At 34.9% G+C, this 10400-nt stretch overlaps 1 non-coding gene across 1 annotated transcript; it reads left to right on the top strand.

Annotated features, from left to right (window-relative positions):
• The first annotated feature begins 246 nt into the window (after positions 1-246).
• On the top strand, positions 247-349 carry LOC141663460 (small nucleolar RNA R71). Its single transcript, XR_012551529.1, has one exon. It is a non-coding gene; the product is annotated as a small nucleolar RNA R71 (small nucleolar RNA).
• Positions 350-10400: the final 10051 nt, after the last annotated feature.

The raw sequence follows: 10400 nt of genomic DNA, 5'->3' as shown, positions 1-10400 counted from the left end.
TCCACCTTCATCGTCAAATCCTTAAGTTGGGCAGCGATAGCAGTAGCTGCATCCAACTCTAGAATTCATGCGACTTTCCCCTGAGTCAGTCTCTGGGAAGGATTCTGGTACTCATTAGCAGCCATCAGTTCATAAGCTTCATCGTAGCTCTTAGCCCACAAGGCTCCTCCTGATGTTGCATCAAGCATGGGTCTAGAAGTAGCACCCAATCCATTGTAGAAGCAATTAATAATCATCCAATCAGGCATGCCATGGTGTGGGCACTTCCTTAGCATCTCCTTATATCGATCCCAAGCTTCATACAGAGATTCCTCTATTTGCTGAGCAAACTAAGAGCATTCTTGATTGCAGCAGTCTTCGCCATGGGGAAGAATTTAGTGAGAATCTTTTGCGCGAGATCGTCCCAAGTGATGATAGATCCTGCTGGTAGAGAGTGTAACCAGCACTTAGCCTTGTCCCTCAGAGAGAATGGGAAAAGGCATAGCTTGATAGCGTCTTCAGTCACATTATTGAATTTGAAAGTGTCACAGATCTCGATGAAATCCCTGATGTGCATGTTGGGGTCTTCGGTAGGAGAACCCCCAAACTGAACAGAGTTCTGTATCATCTGAATCGTGCTTAACTTGATCTCAAAAGTGTTAGCCCTGATGGTTGATCTGATGATGCTTGACTGAATGTCATTGATCTTAGGTTGAGAATAATCCATCAAAGCCTTCGGATTTTCTGCTTGATCTCCCATTGCTACTACAACTGGTTCTTCAACTTTCTCTTCTTCTTCTTCCTTCTTTTCTTCCTCAAAAACTTCTTACGAACTACCAAAACTTCTTCCTCGGCTTTATCCAGTGTTCTCATACGAGTACGCGCACGCGTATACATACACCCTCGCTAGAGTACCTGAAATAAGATAAGGAAACAGATAAGTAACAATGTCCGAGTCAATGAACTTTAACGACCACTGATGGAAAGCACATAAACTATCAATTAACACTGCAGTCCCCCGCAGCGGCGCCAAAAACTTGTTAGTCGCTAAACACGCGCTAATAATACACGCAAGTATACGAGTTCGCAAGTAGTATAGAATCTTTTCTAGTTCATTCCCACAGAGACTGTATTGGTTAACTAATTAACTCACGCACTTAAGCAAAAATGTATGGTTATTATTCAATGCTAAGACGATAACTAATTGAGGTTGTTTATAACTAAGAATTGAACTAATAATTTTAACTACACGAATAAGATTGATTGAATTAATAAGTATGACAAACATGGGATTCTAACTTCATTAAATACTTCATTCAATAGCCTTATTATTCTTAACCTTGGCATGCAATGATGATGATACTAATCAGATAATACTAAACTGATAAACGCCAACTTTCGTTGCACGAGTACCAGACTACCAGACATCAACAAAAGAGATAGAAGCTGAATAGACACCAATTATATTGAGACCCTATAGGTCTATAGAATTTGACAATATAACGGTTTAAGCACAAGTTATCTATCTTGATTATACAGGGCAAGTAAGATGGTTAAAATTACCTACGAATCATGCATAACAAATATATGAACCTATGCTAGCATGGCAAGTTCTAAATCCTTAAATTCACTTTCGCTTAATTAAGAATTAACACACTATCTTATAAGTTCACGACGCTCATAAGACGAATACGCACAACCAACACTAAGATATCATACAATCATCACATACTAAGGCATCAAACAATTTAACTAAAGAAATCCATAAATAAATCCGTTAAAACCCCACAATAATGATTAGCCCATAATCGGACTCATCATCAACGTGGGTTCCAATGAAAGCATGGTATATAAAATGTAGTCTTTATAACGAATAATTTAAATCAAGTACAAACAAGAGTATAGGTTCAACAAAACAAGAAACGAGCATCCAAGATTACAACTCAAAACAAAGATTCACAAGAATAAACTAGATCATCTTCGCCTTTGTTGAATTGTGCTATAGGTCTTTTGTCGTCTTCTCCTCGTGCTATGGTAAGTCTCCTTATTAAAAAATGATCTTGAGTTATCAATATATAGCAGCCCAATCAACACAGGATTCCAGAAAATAGAATTGTAATAGAATCAGGATTTTATTATCCCGATACAGCGCGGGCGCGCGCTTCATCAGCGCGGGCGCGCTGGTTTTCTATACTTCGGCGCGGCCGCGCGCTTGTTCAGAGCGGGCGCGCTGGGCTTCTGCCAGAAATAACTTCTTTTTTTTCTTTATCTTGCAGCTTCGAGCCAGCTTCAACAAGCTTTTATTCCAACACCACCTAGACACCATATTAGCACCAAAATAATGCTAATTCACCTAATTTACAGATTAATGCCTGAAATGCAAAAACACTAGAAAATACATTAAAACACTTACAAAATTGAGTACAAATGCATCAATCCAAAGCTTATTAGAGCATAATAAAGTGTCATAAATGCCACTCAATATCTCGATCCGATAAAAGCACAGACCTGGTTAAGAGAAATGAAGAAAAATTTTGAGTTTGCTGAAGTTAAGGACGAGAAGAAGATGAAATATGCGAGTTATTACATGAAGGATGGGGCTAGCTATTGGTGGGAATCTACCAAAGTATTGCAGGAAGAAGAAGCTATCTTTTGGCAGAAGTTTACAGAATTGTTTCTGGAGAAGTATTTACCAAGTTATATGCATGATCAATTGGAGATGATATTTCTTGATTTGAAGCAGGAGAATATGTCTATGGAGGAGTATGAGGTAAAGTTTTCAGTGTTAGCGAGATTCGTGCCAGAATACGTGAATACGGAAGCTAAGAAAGCTAAATGATTTCAACAAGGACTTAAGTCATGGATTCGGAGTGAAATGGCCCTTCTTGAGATATAAATATATGTTGTTGTGGTACAAAAAACAATGATTATGAAAGGAGAAAGAGAAGCAACTAAAAGTGAAAATAAAGGAAAGAAAAGGAAGTTTGAGGATTAGAACAGGATCAAGGAAGCAAGGAAGATCTAAGTTTAGGGGAAAGTTTGAGAAGAATGTTAACCATGCCAGTCAGAAATTCCAGAAGTTTAAGCCCGGAAATGGGAATCAAAAGAATCATTTTCAAAAAGCTGGGAAGATCAGATATGACATGTTTCAAATGCGGAAAAGCTGGCCATATGCCAAGGAATTGTAAACAGCCTGTTCAGAATGCTAATGTTTTGAGGATTGCTGGACCACCACCCACATAAGCACAATCAGTTCAGCCAAGGGCACGGACATTTAATATAAAAATGAAAGATGCAGTGCAGGATGCGAATGTGGTAGCAGGTATGCATGCTATAAATTTAGTAGAAGTTAAAGTGTTAAAGGATTTTGGAGCTACTAGATCTTTTATCTCTGAAAATGTTGTTGATAGATTAAAGTGTGTTGCGTACCCTTTAGAATCTAGTTTGGTTATCAAAGTAGCGAATCAGGAAAGAGTTACTACCACTAGGATTTGTCCTATTTGTGATATTGTCATAGAAGGTCGGCACTTTTCTGCTGACTTAATACTATTTAAGCTAGGAGAATTTGACGTCATACTCGGAATGAATTGGTTAGCGAACCATGATGCGCAGATCGAATGTAAAAGCAAGAAAGTGAAATTGAGGTCCAAGGATGGAACTGAGGTGATATTTAAAGGGAAGAAGCAATACATGAAATTTCTAACGAAGATTCAGACAAGGAGATTATTACGACAAGGATGCGAAGCTTATTTGGTTCACGTAAAGGATGTGGAGAAGGAATCCCTAAATATTGAGGACATTCTTGTGGTTAAAGAGTTTCCCGATGTATTTCCCGATAAATTACCTGGACTACCTCCAGATCGAGAGATCGAATTCACGATTAATTTAGCTCCCCGGACGGAACCAGTTTCAAACGCTCCTTATCAAATGACACCCGTTGAGATGAAGGAACTAGCGATACAGTTGCAAGAATTGTTAGATAAAGGAGTTATTCGATCGAGTGTATCCCCGTAGGGTCCACCAGAGTTGTTCGAAAAGAAAAAAGATGGAAGCATGAGATTGTGTATCGATTATCACGAACTCAATAAGTTGACTATCAAGAATAAGTACCCTCTACCGCGAATCGACGATTTATTTGATCAGCTAAAAAGAGCTGCCTATTTCTTGAAGATTGATTGAAGATCGGGATATCACCAATTGAAGATTAAGGCAGAAGATATACCCAATATGGCATTTCAAACGAGATATGGACATTATGAATTCTTGGTAATGGCATTTGGATTGACGAATGCGCCAGCTACTTTTATCGATCTTATGAATTGAGTGTTTAAGAAATACTTGGAAAAGTTCATGATAGTATTCATCGATGATATTCTGATTTACCCCAAGTCGGAAGCGGAACATATGGAACATTTGAAGATTGTTTTGGAAATCTTGAGAAAAGAGAAGTTATACGCGAAGTTTTCGAAATGTAAATTTTGGTTAAAGGAAGTTCAGTTATTGGACACGTGGTCAATAATGAAGGCATCAAAGTGGATCCTACAAAGATTGAAGTTGTTATGAATTGGGAAAGACTAAAGACTCCAACGAAAGTAAGAAGCTTTTTGGGATTGGCTGGATATTACCGATGATTTGTACAAGATTTTTCTAAAATAGCAATTCCATTGACTAAATTGACAAGGAAGAATGAGAAGTTTATATGGATGGATAAGTGTGAAGAAAGTTTTCAGGAGTTAAAGAAAAGGTTAGTCTCTACACCAGTATTGGTTCTACCCGATGAGAGGGGCGAGTTTGTAATTTACAGCAATACTTCGTACAAAGGATTAAGTTGCGTATTAATGCAACATGGAAAGGTGATAGCTTATGCTTCTCGTCAGCTAAAGCCTCATGAGCAGAAATACCCTACGCATGATTTGGAACTGGCAGCGATTGTGTTTGCCCTTAAAATTTGGAGACACTATATATACGGAGAAAAGTGTGAAATTTATACGGACCACAAGAGCTTGAAGTACATCTTCACACAATTCTTATAATTGTGTAGGGTATAATTCTTTTTGTGTGAAGATGTACTTCCCCTGAATGTAAGTGGGAACATATCGCGATGGATTTTTTGGTAGGATTAACAAAGATAAAGGCTAACCATGATGTAATTTTGGGTGATCATTGATCGACTAACAAAGTCCACGCATTTCTTCCCAATCAATGAAATATTCTCATTGGAAAAGTTAGTCAAGTTGTATCTGGACAAAATTGTAATGCGTCATGGAGTACCAGTATCTATCGTGTCTAATAGAGATCTAAGATTTGACTCAAGTTTTTGGCGACAATTTTATGATCATTTGGGCATAAAGTTGAAAATGAGTAAGCGAAAGAACTATTCAAAAGATCGAAGATATGTTGAGAACCTGTGCACTGGATTTCAAAGGAAATTGGGATGACCATTTGCCGCTGATAGAATTTTTATACAACAACAGTTATCACACAAATATTGGCATGACACCTTATAAAGCGTTGTATGAAAGGAAATGTAGATCTCCTACATATTGGGATGAAGTTGGTGAGCGCAAACCATTGGGTTCAGAATTAGTTCAGCAAATGAAGGAAAAAGTGGAATTGATTTGTAAAAGATTAATGGCTGCACATTATCAATAAAGGAAGTATGCAGATCAGAATCGAAAGGATATGGCATTCAAACCTGGAGACAAAGTGTTGATAAAGATATCTCTATGACAAGGCTTATCCAGGTTTGGAAAGAAAGGAAAGCTGAGTCCCATATTTATTGGACCATTTGAAGTATTAAATCAAGTCGGAAAAGTGGCATACGAGTTAGCGTTACCTCCGCAGATGCAACATCTCCATAACGTGTTCCACGTATCTCTTTTAAAGAAGTATAATGTAGATTCCAGTCACGTAATTGAATTGGAACCCGTTGAAATTCAGCAAGATTTGTCTTATATGGAACAACCGATTCAAATTCTAGATTGTAAAGAGAAAACGCTTCGAAATAAGATTGTACCATTAGTTAGAGTTTTATGGAAAAATCCTAAGATCGAAGAATCAACTTGGGAAATAGAAAGCGAAATGCGTGAGAAATATCCCCATTTGCTTGTTTAGGTCAAATTCTGAGGACAGAATCCTTTTAAGGGGGTAGATTGTAACGATTAGAATTTTCGCGATGTAATTATATAAATAAAGTATAGTTTTGTGACCAATTTGTAGATTATGTGGATTTATGAGTATAAAATATACAATTATACAATTTTGTGGATTATGTGTAATTTTTGTAAAATAGTAAAAGGGAACGTTAAATGTCTCGTTCCAGTTTAATGAGTCAGTAAAATGCATAGACTAAGTTTTATCGGGTCGTCAAGTAGAACGGGACCCGTTATACAAAAGGTGGATTAAATGAAAAAGGATTAAGAATAAGAAAATTAGTGGATTATATTAAAATATGAAATATATCGAGTCCTCTGTGCGTTTCTGTTATATGGATTCGTAATTGTGAAAATTATATTGTTAATTGAATTACCGGGTAAACGTTATATGCATAATCAATAATTAAAAGGGAAATTTTGTGTTAAGGTGTACAAATATGAAATGTGTTTGATGTTACTAGGTGAATATATGTTATTTGAAAGTTACAAGTGTGACTCTGTGATTCACGAGTTTTTAAATATTTTTAAAAGGATTTATTTGGTAAAAATAAGGATGATTTGATCCTTATGTAAATTTTATAAAATTATTAAAGTATGATCAAAGTGTGAAATTTTTTTATCCTCTCTGGAATGGTCCTAGAGACTTTTTAAAAATGATAGTTGGATTTATTTTATGTTTTGATATTTTAAAATGATTTTCCATAGTCAATTTTTTATTATCTATAATTTATTTATAAAATTCATATAAATTAATCCGTTTACTCAAAAATTATTTTAAAAATTTGGGAAGAGAGATAATTTCATATTCTTTATTTTAAAAATAAGAGTGATATCATTTTTATATTTTACAAAACTATTTTTAGATTTTTGGAATGTTATTATGGATTGTTTTGTAAAAAGAAAATAGAAATGGGGAGATTACCATTATGCCCTTCGTGTGTATATATATATTTGTATATACACTCCCTCCTCCCCTTCTTTCTTCCCCGTCCTCACACACTCTCTCTCTCTCTCTCTCGCTCTTGTTCTCTCTCGTTTCTTGATCCTTTTCCGATCCGAGACCATGGGTGAGTTCCATTTCACCTCTTGTTCATTGATTCAAGCTTTCATGTTGATTTTGTGTCAATAAAAGTCGAAACCCTTAAATCCTTTTTCGAGTTTAAGCTCGGGTTTGGGTGTTGGGTTCGGTTTTGATGAAGATGAATGTGTTGGTGATGATTTTTAAGAAGAAAATTGGGGGTTTTTGGTAGGAAACCCTCGATTTGAGGGCACCACCAAGAACCGCCGCCACCAGCGATGAATTCCGGTGAGTCGGTGGTGAGCTGTGATGCCATGACTGAGCTCTAGAAATTTAAACCCATTTATTTGAATGATTCATGTTAGTTTAAAGGAAATTCTGATTTTTTTTTATTTTAGAATCTTTGTTTTTGTTCGAATTAGGGATTAAATTTGGTTTTTGATTTGAGATTATGCATGTTGATTTCGAATGGTTGCATGTTAATTAAATGGAGATCGAATGATATGATTTTTGAATTCTTGTTTTAGTTCGAATTTTGTGTTTAATATTATAGTTTTGATTCGAATTAATACGTTATGACTCGAATAGCTAGGAAACTAATATGGGATAGATTGTATTTGCTTAGCAAATAATTTTAGAAACTTTAGAGAATCGAATTATTGTTCAATTTGGTTGTGAATTCAAGTTTTTGGTAATAATTGGATATCAATATGTGATTTGTAAGGTGAAATCGAATTGCATGCAATAGTTTTGACTCGGTAAGTTAAGTCGTTAGTTGGTATTCGTTTAAAGTAGAGTTTCATGTTACGTGCTAAGAGCTAGGAAATGATTAAGTGTAATTGATTATGATTGCTTGTTGTGGTTGATTGTTATTTTTGAAAAAGGGATAGCGTATTTACGAATACGTCATGCCCAATTTTTGAGAGAAATGATATATAGGAATAAGTAATATAGACGAGATATCTCAGCGAGACTTGAAAATAGATAAATCATGCTTGACTATGTGATTACGTGATTATTTGCTATGTGTAGAATATTGTCGAATCGATAGTATAAAGTGTACATAGGTGCTAACCTATTATGTGTTATGTGTGGTATAATTATAATAAGAAAAGTGAATAATACGATTTGGGTAGAAAGCTAGGCGTTCTGAGAAACGTTGAGAACTGATAAAGTTTCTAATTAGGATTCGTTTTGTATTGTAGATTTAGAAAGAGAAGGCATTTGTTCTAGGAAAGGCAAAGAAGCTCTAGGTGGCAGTAGTTCAGTTTCAGTGAAACAGGAAAGCTTGTGAGGCAAGTAACTCTAATTTCTTAATAGTTGTGATTCGATCACAGAGAACTGATATGATATACATTGATTGAATAGATGATCTTATCGATACAGTTGATGAATATGAATTGAGAAACCTTGTTGTTGACCTACTTCATTTCAAACACCTTACCCTACTTTCGTTATACCCTGTGTTTCACAAAGACCCTTGATCTTTAATATTTTGTTAAGCCTTGTTGTTTAATACCTTGTTTACCTAGATCTTTATAACCATAAACCTGATGCTTGTCAACATATTGTTTCTTAAAAACCATCTTGTTAATGACTTTGATAATACGTATATTTAGTGATTGCTCATTTTCTTAACTTACGTTTCCTCATTTCAATTGCTTACTTCGCCTTGAATCCTTGAATTGAACCTAAGAATGATTTTTGACTAGAAAGACTCCAAATGATTTCAAATACTGGTAATGTTAAAAAGAATTTAGTTAACATTTCTGTGTTTTCCAATATGAAGGTTTTTCTAATGAATTCCTCAGGGGCGGCGCTGGGGTAGCGCGGGGTGAGCCACCGCACAGGGGCTCCGAAATTATATGGCCCTGAATTTTCATTTTAAAAATTAACTAGAAATGAAAATTTAGTTCTTAAGAAAAAAATTGGGCAAGTTTTTCCTTAAAAATATAAGAAATTTGGATCAAATATGAGAATTAGATTCATTAAAGTTTTTCAAAAAATTTCGTGCTTTCATAATGTAAAAATTATATATAAAATTTTAATAATTATTCATGTTACCGTTGTACTTATAGAAAAGGGTTTTTTCAAACTCAAGTTTTAGAAATTTTATTTACGAACAATTATGTCGTGAGAAAGGCTAAATATTGATGATTATTTTCTTACAAAATAATTTCACTAAGTGAATATATTGAAATATATTTTTGGTTTATAATGTATTTTTAATAGTTAATTTTATTTAGACACCGTTACTTGAATTTTTTATTTAAGTAAAGATTACGGGCCCATATTTGAAATTTCGCACAGGGCCCCTCAATTATTTTGCTCCGGCCCTGGAATTCCTAAAGATTGGATAGAGACGTAAGAGGCTAGTGGGACTAGTCTAGTCACTTAGGAGGCTAGCTGGGCTAGTCCAGTATATAGGTTGAAATAATGCATGCATACATACATACATACATACATACATATATATATACATAAATATATACATAAATATATATATACATATATATATATAATTACATGCATGCATGTAAGCATACATACATACACACATATATATACATATATATACATGTGCATAAATAATACTTAATTGGATCAGATTATGGGGTCAAAATCAACTACTCAAGTCAAATATTCAGTCGAATATCTGATCCGATCTGACGCGATCCAGAGAAATTTAAATATATATATATATGAATTGGGCTAAAAATATCCGATTTGACACGATCCGGAGTGACTGAATTGGATATGGATACTAAGTTATTTAATTTGATAAAAAAATAGATTTATAATTAAATAGTAGGTATCAAAAAAAGGGCTAACCCTATTTACTCACTTTTGAATTAACAGATGCCAAAATACTCACGCGGATAAATGAGTGTCCTAATTTCAACTGGACACGCCTTTAAAAAGGGCGTATCTATAGTCATATCAACTGATATTGCAAAAATAAGTGTACTCCTAGGTTAGATAGACAGATACGCTCATGACATACAGGAGGACATTTAATACGCTTACTAAGAAGTAATATCAAGCAAATGCGCCTATTAATTGTACAAAATAGGTATAGATGGGATATTACCGAGATTACGTAATTTGTACTTGTAAGCCCCAAAATATCGAGTTAATACGCCATGTCTGAACAAAAATGATTAGCTGGACAAATGAGAACCCGATACGCCACTGGGGGAGTCGTAACATGTGGATAAGCCGAAGTAGCCTAGAAAAAGAATAAAGAT

The sequence above is a fragment of the Apium graveolens genome, chromosome 5 (genome assembly GCF_009905375.1).
Source record: "Apium graveolens cultivar Ventura chromosome 5, ASM990537v1, whole genome shotgun sequence".
NCBI classification, from domain to species: domain Eukaryota; kingdom Viridiplantae; phylum Streptophyta; class Magnoliopsida; order Apiales; family Apiaceae; genus Apium; species Apium graveolens.
This window is presented reverse-complemented; position numbering and strand designations above follow the sequence as displayed.